This window comes from Anas acuta, chromosome 1, assembly GCF_963932015.1.
Source record: "Anas acuta chromosome 1, bAnaAcu1.1, whole genome shotgun sequence".
NCBI classification, from domain to species: Eukaryota; Metazoa; Chordata; class Aves; order Anseriformes; family Anatidae; genus Anas; species Anas acuta.
In genome coordinates this window covers 98,136,903-98,151,142 of record NC_088979.1, presented here as the reverse complement: position 1 = coordinate 98,151,142, position 14,240 = coordinate 98,136,903, and the positions used below count along the sequence as shown (strand labels likewise).

At 39.5% G+C, this 14,240-nt stretch overlaps 1 long non-coding RNA gene across 1 annotated transcript in view; it reads right to left on the bottom strand.

Annotated features, from left to right (window-relative positions):
• Window positions 1-8,297: 8,297 nt before the first annotated feature.
• Window positions 8,298-14,240, bottom strand: part of LOC137860078 (uncharacterized) — a 34,420-nt gene continuing 28,477 nt past the window's right edge. Inside the window, exon 4 of the long non-coding RNA XR_011098737.1 lies at window positions 8,298-9,574. This is a non-coding gene — a long non-coding RNA (uncharacterized lncRNA). The remainder of the gene's footprint in view (window positions 9,575-14,240) is intronic.

The window sequence follows — 14,240 nt, the reverse complement described above, 5'->3', positions numbered from 1 at the left end:
AGCTGTATTTTATTCATTTTAGGATGATTCCTCAGTCAGATTCCTTTAGGATAACGCTGCAGCCAGTGCTTTCACTGAGATGATTTCTTCATTTGTTCTCAGCTCTGAGGAGAGGGCTCCAAGTTGGCAGACTTCAGTTTTGCTCCAGACTTTGATGCTGACTCACTGTCTCATTCTGGAGTCGCTTCATTTCAGTCTCCACATTTTCTTTACTGTGGATAATGCTGTTTCCCTGCCTTTGTGATTCATCTAGGGAACAGAACAAAGCATGAAGGATAGTATTTCTGGGCAAACCTTGGGAGTTAAGGAGCTGAATCCTACTGAACTGGCACCTCCCGTGCTGGTCCCAGTTAAGGAGCTCTTTTGCACTCTGGAAACTACTACAGCACAAATTACTGATTTGTTTCAGACAACCCCAGCTGGAAGTTGTATTTTCTAACAGCATGGAATTAATTTTAATGGAAAACCTTTAGGTTTTATGCTGCACCTTGAACTGCTGCAGGTATAATTAATCCGCTCACTGTCACACAAGTGTCCTCTAGAGACAATCTTCCCTTTGGAGTCAGGTGGCAGACCTGAGAAAGAGAGCCTCTAAATATTAATCCAAAATAGGAAGAGAGAGATTGTACCTAATCAAGCCTACACAAATACGTGCTGTTAGCAGTAACAATAGGTGCGGATATGGTTTCAAAGCCTGAACAGTTGATCCTTGTCTGAATTCTGCAAAGCACCTTCAGTTTTTGGCTTGTACAGATGCAGTACACAGTTAGGTAGCCAGTAGCCATAGCGACCTACTCAAATGCAAATGATTGTTCTGCATAGCACAGAAGTATTAGGAGTTGATGATATCTGCTGGAGCAGGTACACAATACAAATGGCAGAGCCAAGCAAATAATGAGATCACAGTCCAAAATCCCAGGAGTGCTCAGCCAAGGAAATGAAATGGAGATGTGAACAACAGTAATTGCTCCACTGATTAGGATGCTACGTATATGGACATTGCTCTGTACCAAACAAATACGGTGTTGTTTTGGCTTCTCCCTTTGTTGACAGGAGCTGTTGTTGCTCGCTTATGGTGTCAGTAGAGAACCGATGGAGTGGCTGCTTCTTCATGTGATTCTGTTTCCCTGATTTTGTTTACATAATTACATAATGTTGCATAACGCAAATATTCCTAGCAGAATCTGGATTTAACTTTTTTTTTTTTTTTTTTTTCCTACTGTATACACTGAATCTTCCCAGATATTTTTGGCCTCATGCCTTGTGTGGTCAATTTACCAGTAAAATATTGCAGGTGCTGGCTCTCTGGTGTTGTTTTTCCCCACCATCCTATATGGAAACAACTCAATACCAACACAATTCTCACAATAAACAAAAAAGTCATCCTACAATACAACAGGCATATTTATTTTCAGGCAAGTCATGTTTGGCATTGTTCATGAGAACAATAAGCATTTCTGAATGATTAAAGCAAGCCCTTGAGAGCATCTAACTCCACAGGAATTCCAGAGCAACTATGCAAATGACATTTGGCTATTCGCACCCCTACAACTGATTTCTATGATGCGCTTTTTGCATGTAAGGAAGGCTTCTAGATGAGATACTTACTGTCCTCTTGGCCTCTTTTTGTCAGCTTGTTCTGCCATGGTTTTATTTTCCCAGATAAAAACAACACTGCAGTTTGTGGTGGGAATGTCCCAAATCATTATTTCACAAAAATAGAGTCAACTAACAGGACGTCTTTAATTTCTCTCAGTCTTTGACTGCACTAGTAAGCTTTCTTAGCAGCATTCAGAAGTTAAGTCATTTTTTCTCTCCAAGATTTACTTTTTTTTTTTTTTTTTTAATCCTGTCCTGTTTCTCCCCCATGCTTTGCCCTCTCTCCATGGACACATATCTCTATATGTGTCCGTGTCAGGTTCTCCTCCATAGGACCTGGCTCTTCTGCAGCTTTGCCCAAATCTGCCACCTGTCCAACCCTCCCCAAACACCAGAAGTTCCCAAACACTCCTCTCAGCTTTTAGGCTCCTGTTATTTCCTCTTCCATATTATGTGATTGAACACACCAATATACACTGTATTTCCTTTACAAACTTTGTACACGAGAGACGGGTGCTGCCAATAAATCAACCACCTGTACTTGGATGTAGTGAAGTTATTAAACAAAGATATTAGTATTTTTGTATTGGCTTTTTCCTGGCCATACAAGCTTTCCATGTACATCTGAAATGGAGCTCAAGATAAAAAAAAAGAGGTCTTTGGCTGGGCACAGGGAGCTATTTGTAAAAAGTTTCTTTCAAAACTGTCTTGGAATTAAAATAAAAAATGGAAATGGAATTTAGCAGATGGCGTATGTATGTAGCTACATATACACAAAATATATCTTAGGTTCTGAGTTTAGTTAACTGAACACTTTTGTACAGAATTAAGACATACATTGTTATTCTGATTCTTTTATCATAGTGTCTTAGATCCTAATATAGCTGCAAACTGCTAACACAACAGGTTGCAATGCTCAAAGCCCCGTCCTACCACCTGTGTATAGCAATACAATGCTCAACTTGATTTTCAAAGTCCCAGCTAGTTTGTAAAGGTGAAAATAAAAACAATACATTTAAGAACAGTAGCAGACCCCACTTAATGCAGACCAGCTTCCCATTCCTCAGCTTGCTTATAGGAAGCCCCACCACACCATTTACCCTTTCCTGAACTGCCCCTAGGGATAGTAGGGATATATGTGTAGGGATTTCAGCAGCAGCTGGATGTGTAAGTGCCACAGGTTTCTGTCTCTTCCCTCCCTGTGCAGCCATTTGTAAGACTGAAAGCGTTACCTGAAAGACCGTGGGCCCAGCTGGAGAGACAGAAAGTGGAGCTGTAAATCATGGTGGCTGTGCTGTAGCTCCAGGCGCTCTCTCTGTAGGCAGCTGGGGCTTCCACTCTGACAATTGCCACCGTCCTCCACAATACCACCAGTACCTTTGCGTTCCCAGCGCCACACTGCAGCAGCATTGTGGTGCTGCTTCTGAACCAGAGGAGGGGCAGGCTGGGGGTAAAGACTGCATTTGTAACTCTCCTAGCATTTGTAAATTCATATTAGGAGCCTGGGAAAGAACGTCATGGAATAGCCTGTGCAGTGCCTAGATGTGGGAGGTTGTAATTAAAGTGGAAACAAATGTGAAAGAAAAAAGAAATCTCCCCTCATTCCTTTTACCAGTGTTTGGTAGCTCTTTCCTCAAGATCTGCAATTCAAGCCAAGTAGTAGACCTGAAAATAAAGGAAACACTGAATTAAAAGTACTACTTCTTGTTGGCTTCTTATATTTCTATGTTACAGAGATTGGTAATGTCTCTTATGGTCATCATCTAGAAATAAATGTATTCTATAGAATAAAATATAAGAATGTGTGTTATATATGGAGTCGTAATTCGTGTAGAGAAAATGGTTGATATTAATAAAGAAGGGGGAGATTTGGGAGTGTGGTAATGGGGGGCAGAAAGGCCCATGGTTGATAGTAACATCAGACTCTTGACGATGAGACCATCAGCAATTTAAGACAGCTTAGAGGGAACAGAGAAGGGATTCAGGAGACTCCGTGCAGTCTCGGGTTGCTTGTTCTCCAGCTGTTAAGTCATGGAAGTTTCTGGGTGTTTGCTGTTGTTGTTATATGCAAAGTTGTTTGACCAATGAAAAGTTGTTTTGAAAAAGACTGCTGTGGAGAGAAGGGTATAAGAGGGGAGCCTGCCCTCAAGATAAAAAAAAAGGCAGCACAATGAAGTTATGTCATCAATGAAGAAGCAGGAAAAAAGAGTGAAGAGGAACAGGCAGGCAGAATGGAGACCAGGACGGGAACAGGCACTTTGATTGCCTCATGAAGATAGGTTCGGCCAGACTCAGCAAACTGCTCAGAGAAGCTCGTACAGAAAGTCACTGGAAATAGGTGCACTGGAGCTGGAGAGAATCTCGAGCTGAGAGAAGCGGACCTGTGCACACAACTGGCCCTCGCTGGTAAGCAGTTGCGCATTATGGGGAATCATACGTCCTTAGGAACAAAGACTGTCCCGGTAACCTTACAGCTTATTCTCCTCATTAACGATCAAACAGCTTATGATGCTGAAACACGGGACCAAATTGAGGTCAAGGTGTGGGGTCAAGGTGTGGGACTCTGCAGCTAAAAACAGCAAGGTTGCAGTGGGATTGCTTGGCACCTGGCGAGCAGGCTCTGAGGCCTTAAAGAGCCATGTGGGACCACAGTCAGAAATGTGTGGTTTGCCAGACAGTGAGGGAGCTGCGGGCTCCTTTACTGCTCCTTCTGCTACGCCATGGGACCCCCCACTGCTACAGCCATCGAAGGCCTCTGCTGTTACTCCCCCTGTTGACCTGGACATGCCTTTTGACCCAGGCCTGTTGGCCTTGAAAAGGAGATGGATAAGCTTTTCTTCGATCCGAGAAGAACAGGATACATAAGGCCTGAAGGCCGAGTTGCTTGACAACTTAAAGCAAGACATATTGTTCAAAAGGAATGGAAAATGGAGACTTGTTTGTAGTCAAGAAAAGGAGTGGAAAATGGAGACTGTTAAGTCATGGAACTTAAAGGATTGTTTGTTACCTTTCCTGACTGTACGTATGTAGAGGCATACTTGGGTTATTATGTAAAGCAATGTTCTGTGTATTTAGAATGTTTGATGTTCTTGTGTGTGTGTTGGTGGAGCGTAGACTCCCCGCACACCCAGTGCTGTTTACTTGCTTTTTATACCTTTTATAAATATTCCTTTTATAAATATTACTAAATTCAGATTGAGTTGAGACTTCATTTATAACAATGTGGAAGAGGAGGAAGCCTTAAATTATGATTTCCTTTGCTGGGTCCTGTTATGAACCCTCCACACAGCTGTAATTCACATGTGCCAGACCAGTGGGCTCAGTGTCCTCTTCATAACTGTGCATGAGGCTACAGAACATGAGACATCTTCTCATGTTTTACCTGGTGCCCCAAATCACAAGTCTAGGCTAACAGGCACACATGGGATAGTACAAATCAGACTGCTCAGTGAGACAGTTGATACTGCTCTGGGGCAAGGACCAATATCATCTCACGATGCCTTGAAAATTAGCTGTAGCATAGCTACTGGGGTTTTGGTATCATGGACAGTTATCACAGAGCATAGTACACAGTGCAGCTATGCAGATGAGGTGATCATCAAAATATAAATGAGCTCTTCCAAGAGATTCATTTCTGTAGAGCCTTGTACTAAGACTGAAATCACTGATGAGAAGCCAGGAGCATAATAAAGCAGCTGCACAACAGCACAGGAACAGACACGTTGAGTCCATCTAGGAATTGCAGGCATCTTTTATAAAATGCTCACAGTATCAGAAGCAGGGAAGTTTGATCACAAGCACATAAATCAATGACTGCAGTAGCTTTGTAATGGATGGTTTTGTGTTGAAGGATGTGGGGGGGTGGAATTGCAATGAAGAGCTGCAGACTGTTCTGTATACAAGAATAATGCCATCCTTAGATCCTCTGTGTTTTGTAATCACCCTGAAGTTTCTTTCAGCAAAAGGATTTTAAAATATTTGTTCATGTTGATTTGACATACATCTGCCTTATTTCCTTACCAAAAAAAAAAAAAAAAAAAAAAAAAAAAGCATATAATTCCCTGTCTTAGAGCAGAGACTCCAGAACATGCTGAGAGTAGGAGAGTAGGTGAAATTTCCTTCCCCCACAGCAGGATTTTTGAATGGCACCCACTGGAGCAGACAACATTGGTTCCACTGAAAACAGCCACAAAACCAGACTTTGTGTACTGGCAGAATAAAGCAAGGCTCCTCTCACCAGCTGCCAACACCCGGATCCAGCATCACCACCCGATCATGCTGACTGCAGAGGCTTGTACGCGCCCTCCCTTCCACCTTGGCGCTCGGTGGAGCAGGAGCCTTGAGCCTTCGGGCTAGGGCAGGGTCCCAGGCACCCCGCACCTGTGTGGCTCACATAGCTTGTTTATTCAGGCACCCATCAGCAGAGGTGTGAATGTCAAAACATTCATCACAACAGAGATGCTGACATTATTCCTTGCATTTTTTTTTAATGAGCTACTAGTGAAGCACTGAAAGCAATAGGGCTGCCCTTATAATAGCAGGGAAATACGCAGCGTTAAAGAGGATCAGTGTCATGTTAGACATTTGAAGAACCATTCAGTTTTTCAAAACATCAACACGGTGCAGCAGAGAGAACGGGCTCTGACACCTGCATATGAAAGCTTATCTTTGTACACAAAAGAAGGACCGCCCTGGGAACTGACTCTCAATTCAGCCAACTGTGAGCCACTGCACTATATAATCAGAGTGAATCAGATCAAATCGTGAAAGCTAATATCCAGTTAAAGCTTGCTTAGTCCTGCTTTCAACAGTGATTTGTGTGAAGTTGACATTATTTCTTTTAAAGGGACTTTTGAAAATGTGAGAAATGTTGCTGAAATCACACAGGTTATTCCGAATATACCACCTGACTTATTTTACTTGCACATTCATTGACCTGAATGGATCCTCAATTATTTTTCAACTTAAGCAAACATAACCACTCACCACGTTTTTTAAAAAGAGGCAGAGGGTTACACAGCATAGCTGAAGTGGCAAATATCTCTGTCATTTGCTCTGAATTTGGCATATAATACATTCAGGAAACCTCACTCAAAGTCAGTTTTCAGAGACAGGATAAATTCTTATCATAGAGAAAATTAATGAAAAGCTATACAGAAAATAGCAGCATCTCAAAACATAATGGGCAAATATTTCTATCATGATAAGTATACAGTATACGTGCTATACCATTGCTATAAACCTAAACATATTGAAAATAATAAGCAGGCATAAATAATGATGCTCAGTTTCCAAAATCTCAAATAATAAATAAAAATAATTAAAAAAGCAGGAAATTAAGCAGATAAATCCAGAATCACTGGATACAATTTTTAAGTTGTTCCATTTGGTTTCTTATGCTTTTTATACCGAATGTAACACACCTCTCACCATCACACTGTGAAGGCATTTATTCCTTCCCCCTCCTCCTTGCACTTAAACATTATATCTGGAGCCAGAAATTCTTTACATACACAATTATATTAAATATGTAATACGCACTTACATAAATTTATATTTAATATGATACACTCTCTATGGTGCATTTTATAGCTGTTTATCTGTTAAGGTAGTTATTGGCATAGCTATATATCGAGATGAGGAAAACAGCCCTGGTCCCCGTTAATCACGTGGGCTAGTGGAAACAGCACATTAGTGTTTTAACAGCGTTGGTGACATTCAAAACTGACTGAACCATCACTGATCACTTAATCTTAAGAAAAAATTTAAGAAAGCGGGATGTTTATTGTTCTTATGACATGCTTACGGGCTGATCCAAGTCTTTTTCATCACGATCAACAAAAAAGTTTCTATGAACTAACAGATATTGGACAGGATTTTCAGGGGACAGTCTTACAGTCTCCAGTGCATGTCAAGGAATACTGAAGATATTCTGGTGCAATTCCATGGTCATTTAAACCAACCTGTGTGAGAGCGATCCATGACTCTGCCTTCAGCCAGACTTTCCCATCTTCTGTCTTACTCCAGCACCAGTGCTTCTGTAATGAGTCCACTCAGAAGATGATTTGGTTGCAATATATACTTTATTGGTTTTGTTTGTTTGTTTTTATAAAATTTGTTTTTGCAGTCACCCCAAACTATGTAGCCTTAAATTGGCATGGAACCACAGCCTCATTCTTCAGAAAACATCCTAAATCCTAAAAGAGGCATTAGAAATCAGTGTGCTGAAATTACCACAATACATATTTTACATATATTTATATATATATATATTGAATGGGAATCACCATATTAAGGATGATTTTTTCTGTTCTTGTGGAACTGCATCAACTACTGTCATTATCTAGGTGTTAATGGCATAGTGCTCAAGCTCAAATACAGATTACCTAAATTTCTGCAGATGTCAGTGTTAAAAAAGGAGAAAATAGGCAAAAGGAAAGGAGTTGTGTGTAGCAGCAAGGATGCAAATAGCTGGTATATTTCAAATACATGTTTCAGCTAAACTTTGTAAGCCACAAAACATGTTGTAACAGCAGCTTGAATTAGGCAGCAGTCTCTGTAGGAAGCATTTGACTTATTCTGTGGTATGTCTCTGCCTGTGCAGACAAGGCACCCATGTTAAGGAGAAAATATGGACGGAAAATATTGTGACATATTTAATTAAATGTTTTGACTTAATATCTTCAGATTATAATACCTGGGCAGCATTTAGTCAAAATGATACTTAAGTTGTGCTTTTCAAAACCATTCAGTATTGACATAGTTCCACTCCCAAGTAAAATCAGTAGGAGTTTTACTGCTGACTTCCACAGAATATAAGCCAATGCCGAGCATTTCTGAAAATAGCTTTCCATCTGTATATTTATTTAAATGAATAGGGACTGGTAGTAGAAATAGGAACTGAAAAGATCAGGCTTTTAATTTAAAAAAAAATGAAGTTAAATATAGGTTACTCCACTAGAAAACTAAAACTCAAGAATACCTAGACAAAGTTGAACAGTTTGTGCTCTCATTTATGCTACAAAGGGATGGAGAACAGCTCCATTGCCCCAGGTGACACAGCCACACAATTTCTGAGGTCATTAGACACCATTGACATAGACACTCTTTAGTAATGGCATTTCATGCTTTCAGTGGGCAGATAAAGACACTAAGAGAACTGCCTCTATGTTAGCCTTGGGTAGTTAACCCCCCTAAAAAATTATTTCATCGGCCAAGGTAGTTAAACCCACCCTTTTCTACATTCAGGTAGATTTCTACCTCCCCCTTCCCCAAAGCCCCAAAGCAGCCCTTTTCTTTTGCTGCTAGATGCTGTTGCTTTCTTTAAACGAATAGCCATGACAGATGTCTGTTGGCTCTGAGCCAGCAGAACATTTACCATAGTCAATATATAACATACAAATAGCCCTACTGACTTCAGTGAGGCTGCTGGTGTGCCTGAAGTTAAACAGCTATACAAGCACTTTGCTGGCTCGTGGCCTGACTATTACAGGGGCTAGCAGGATGTGGTAATGCCACATTCAGTGTTTTAGGTCCTCTGAGATTTGGTCAGGTTAGATCTTTCCACCCTCGTTGTGCTTTGAGCAGGTTTTACTGATTGCAAGGTCATCTGGGGTTCTTACGCCCTTGTGTGCCACTGTAGACAACAGAACCAAGTGGGCCAGAGGCACTTGGGCAGCAGCCTCACTCGTTGCAAGTTCAGCTCTTACAGCCTTGAAGGCTCGGTTCTGAATAGCCGTGTGGGAAGGGAAGGACTACATCTTCCACACTGCTCTCAGGAGGTAGCGGGAAGAAGCTGCATCTAGAGGAGATGATTCCTTAGCTACCTCTTGACTAAGGAATAGGAGGGGTTGCTACAGGCCTACAACCAACACTTCACTCATTTGCTCTCAAATTCTGATTAGGCGAAGCTATATGTAGAATAAAGACTCCAAGTCAACACAACGGTGGCCCCAGCAAATCTTCTCAGTAACACCTAAAAATCAAAAGTACAGCTGCAGTATTCTGATTTGCGATCTGTGAGCTTAAAATATAACAGGCAATAGAGGAAACATCAGCTTTTCCATTTATTTTTTTCATCCTTTATACTTTACAGAGTCACAACTTAATGTTTAAGTAGGGGCTTTTTTTTTTGCCTTTTTTTTTTCCCCCTAATGAGAATTGCAAGTCGAAGTTCATCTTTCACAAATAAGACAGAAGCCCAGAGACAAAGAGTCTGTCCTTAACTTTTCATTGAATCTCAGTGGTAGAATAAAGAAGCTAAAGCTACTCTGTAATGTTTAATGCATGTGAGGTCAAGCTAAGTCCCCATTCTATCCTAACTAGGATGGCAATTGTTATTGCCAATTACTTTTGCAGGTATTTTGTTACTTGTTGCAGCTCAACTACTTAGAAAATTCATATGCTTCAACCTACTTAGAAAATTCACATGTTCTCTGTTTGCATTTGGAATACAAATTCCTGTTCTAATATTGATAAGACATTTTATGATTCAGATTTACATCAATGGAATTGAAACACGCCCTTTATTGATTTGGTGACACAGGTGGCACCTCCAATGGTACTTTTTTTTTTTTTTTTAATATATATATATATGTCTTTTAAAGAGATCAGAAAGTCAAGAAAAGTGGAAATAGTACTGAAGATGAGATAAGCTTATCTTCTTACAGTGCTCAGAGCTTGATGATCACACATTTTGAGCATACTGTCTTTTTGTTTTGTTTTGTTTTTGAAAATTCCATGAATCTCACAGCAGAATCAGGGTCTACAGAACTGAATTACTTTTGCCTTTTTCTTTTTTTTTTTCAGATGCTATAGAACCAGCTTTTAAGTTAGTGCCAGTAATTGACCGAAGTACAGAAAGCCTCATGTCTAATGCTTCACTTGGAATAATTTTGCCCTGTGATCAGTCTAAAGTTGACTCAGTTCAAGCTGAAACTATCCTAGCCAAAGCTGTTAGATCTAGACCAGACAAACCTAATGAGAAGATGCAAAAGAAATTAGAAGTGCAAAATGTGAAAACTGATACAGGTTTTAGTCCCTTTGACTTTCCTCAGAATATTTTATCAAGCTCTAGCACTTGTCCCTCAAATCAACTTATCTAAAACGTTACCCTAGCACTCCTTGGCTTTTAACTTGAATTCTGCAGCTGACTGCCCTGCTGCATCCTCAGGAGCATTCTGCTGTGAGAGTACCCCTGTGTTTAGGCAGGAGACAGAGCTGATGGGGGCTGCTCTGAATTTGTTAATGGAGACTCCTCAGACACTCATAGGACTTTATCCAAGTGATAGGAGAACTTCTTTGACCTGCCTTCATTACTATATAGCAAACAGCAACACATTCACACATACATGCACATGAATAACTCATAAAAAACTCCACCATGCTCAAAGAGTTCACTACCTGCAGAGAGAAGAATTGTGTTTTGAGTTTGTCATTAATCCTGAGGAAGACGGTAGGTGGGTCTAAAAAAGTGGAAGAAGGCATTATTCACTAAAAATATGTTAATTTCCTCGCATCTGCCTCACTGGAATCACTACAAGTGGACATGTTCACTGACTTTTGTTGACTAGGTAGCAGTGTTATGCAAACCTCTTATCACAGATCAAATTGTTTATCTATGTATGTCATTTCTGGCCAGATCATGGAATATTTTTCAGTCATTTGCTGTGTGCACTCTCCTAATGTCTCCTATAATGTGCAGTAAGTTATGAGAAGAGCTGGAAACTTCTCCATAGCTAGAGCTACAGCACAATCTGTTATTGTTTTGGGATATGATTTAATAGAAGTTCTGCTCCTCTAGTCTCATGCACACATCTGCCAAAATGCTCAATTTAAGTAAATTGTGTTAGGAATGAAGTCATACTATCATACAATATAGTAATGGAAGGCAGCTGATTACATTTTGTACTATAAAGAGCTTGGTCTCATCTTAGCATAAGATTCACTGCCTTTTTTTTTTAAAAAAAAAATAAAAATAAAAAGACTGTGTGAAGTATTGACAATGTCAAGGAAGAAAACATATCTCTTTAGGCTCCAATCTGCATAAATCTTAATATTCAAAAAGAAAAGAGCTTATCAGCCTGATCAGACCCTCCCTTTCTCAAAACAGCAAATTTGAAGACAACCTTGTACACCAGTATCATCAAAAAAACAAAACAAAAACATACCAACATCCCAAACCAAAAAAATTTCCACTACCGAAAGACATCCAACCACATGGAGAGAGTTAAAATTAAAGGAAGTTAACGTTGGCATGAGCTAGTATCAAAACAGTAAACATCATATAAAGATATGATAGATTCATGCCAATAAATTGATGGTGACGCAAGAGTTTTATGAGTCTTGGCAGTCCTGTCGGCCCAGATATTTTTGCAGGCATAACAAACTGGAGGTATCATCTCCTACTGCTACTGTGATATTATATTTTAAACTATTTAGACTTTTCTTTAAGACAGACAGTTCACACTGAAGCAAGTTCTGCATTGAGCTAAATAAAAGAATTGAACAGACAGAACAAAAACAAGCCCCAAATAATATATATTTCTCAAAAATAATGAATATTTTAAAACCCTTGCTTTGAATGGTGCTCCTGCTTTTCAGTTATTTCCTCCTACAGTTAGTTGGATCTAACTCTGTAAATCATATTTTGCTGTGATTCTAAAAGCTACGTATATAAAAATAAATCAGAATGGACAAGCATGGTTGATGAAAAGAGCAAGGTTTTGTCAATAAAAGTGAAAATGCCATTTAAAGTGGTATGGAGTACCTTTATTTTGGCACTTTTTTGACACTTTTGGCATTTGTATTGGCATCCAAAGATTTGTGGAGATGTTTCTGACTGCTTGCCAAGACACTGGAGAGCAAACCCAATCATTTTTGTGAGGAGGAGGAGTGCCAAATAGGAAATGAACTAGTCAAACAAAAGAATGTCATATCAAAGTTTTGATTCAGGAAAGCTTTTAGAAGTGCACAACTCCAAGCACTTGAGTAAATCCATCTGCTTACAACTATCCGTGAACAACAAAACAATGAGCATTGCTGGACTCAGTAAGACTGCTTGATTGTTGGAGAAGAGGTAGTTAAATACCCTCAGGGAGGGCATTTAATCATTTCCCCTGCCCTCCCTTAGCTTTTAAAAGTACAACTGTTTTACTAAAAGTCTCCCTGAGCTCCTATAGCTGGATCTTTATCTATTTGGCAACTCCTTATTTGAAGTAGCACTATCTGTACCATAAAACTTTGCCATGCTTGGGTGTTGAAGTGAAGACTGATCTTTTATGGCATGCTAAAAATGGGCATATTTCATTGTTCTTGTCATTACATGATACATGCTTCTACAGAATGTAAATATTTTATAGGTTGTTCCAGTACCAGAATGGTACACATAATGAATGGCTAACTCCAAAGTACATCGGAAGTCCTATATTCAGAGTGAGAATCTCTGGATTTCAATCTTTCTTTCTCTCTCTCTTGCTCCAAAGCTACAAGGGATGGTAGTAGACTTGTGGAGTCAATCTGAGGCATGTACGTGGTAGGGATATATTTTACTCTGTCAGGTTCTGACATGCATTCTTTTTGAAGGTGATTATTGATTTTCTGCCTCTGCAAGAAGGAATGACTCAAAAAAAAAAGAAAAAAAAAGAAAAAAAAAGCCTAGTATTAATCATGGCTTAAGGAAAAGAAGAAAACCCAACCTTTCTCTTTTTACAAATGTATATATATAAAAATAGGAATGGGTGGAAATAATAACAGTAGTACTATTTTACAGGAAGAAGTGTTGCTCTGAAATAAGACTACCTTATATAAGACTGTAAGACTTAAATAGCTTGTAGAAAACCTGGAGATCTTTGGTTGTGACAAACCAAATCTGCTTATGATGTCATTTTCTTTATGTTGCTGCTAAGTTTCTGTGTTTAATGAGCCATTCCTCTGACATCAGAAAGAGATAATTGTCTTTTCTGTGGACTGTGCCTTTGGAAATGTAACACAATGACTAAATATGGAGTGATAAAAAGTATTTTACTGCCTGTCCTAAGGATTTACAAATATGTTAGCTTTGCATCATTTTAAGATGAATTGCGTCTGTTCTTCACTGTGGGTCTTGTGCTCCAACCTCATCTCAGCTGCAACCGCAGCTGAAAATGAGTGTCAAAAACCGGACAAGATGGCAAGGATTTGATGTTGTGAATCTGTATCTACTATAATTATAGTAGGTTATCTTGGTAAGACACTTCCATCTAAAAAAGTAACAACAACAACAGAAGAAGATGTATAGCGGAAAAAACTCCAAGTGAATTAAAAAAACACGTATTTTCTTTTTCCCTGTAAGCATCAAGGACAATATGGTTCGACAATATGATGGGAAGTTTGTTTTTTCTTAGCATACAGTTTAGATCCCTACTACCCAAGAAAGACAGAATGGAGCAGGTAGAATAGTGAAATCACAAGGAAGCTGAAAAATTAAAATGGAGCATGGAGTGTAGATGTGGGAAAGGTACATAAGGGAGGCAGAGTAGGTGGAATCAAGAAATGACTAGGAAATAAAGAAGTAGAAACATCAGGAGTAAAAAGTGGAAGGGCAAAGACAAAGAAAATGGTGGGGTAGAGAAACATGGGTTGTATGGAAAATGAAATGCCCT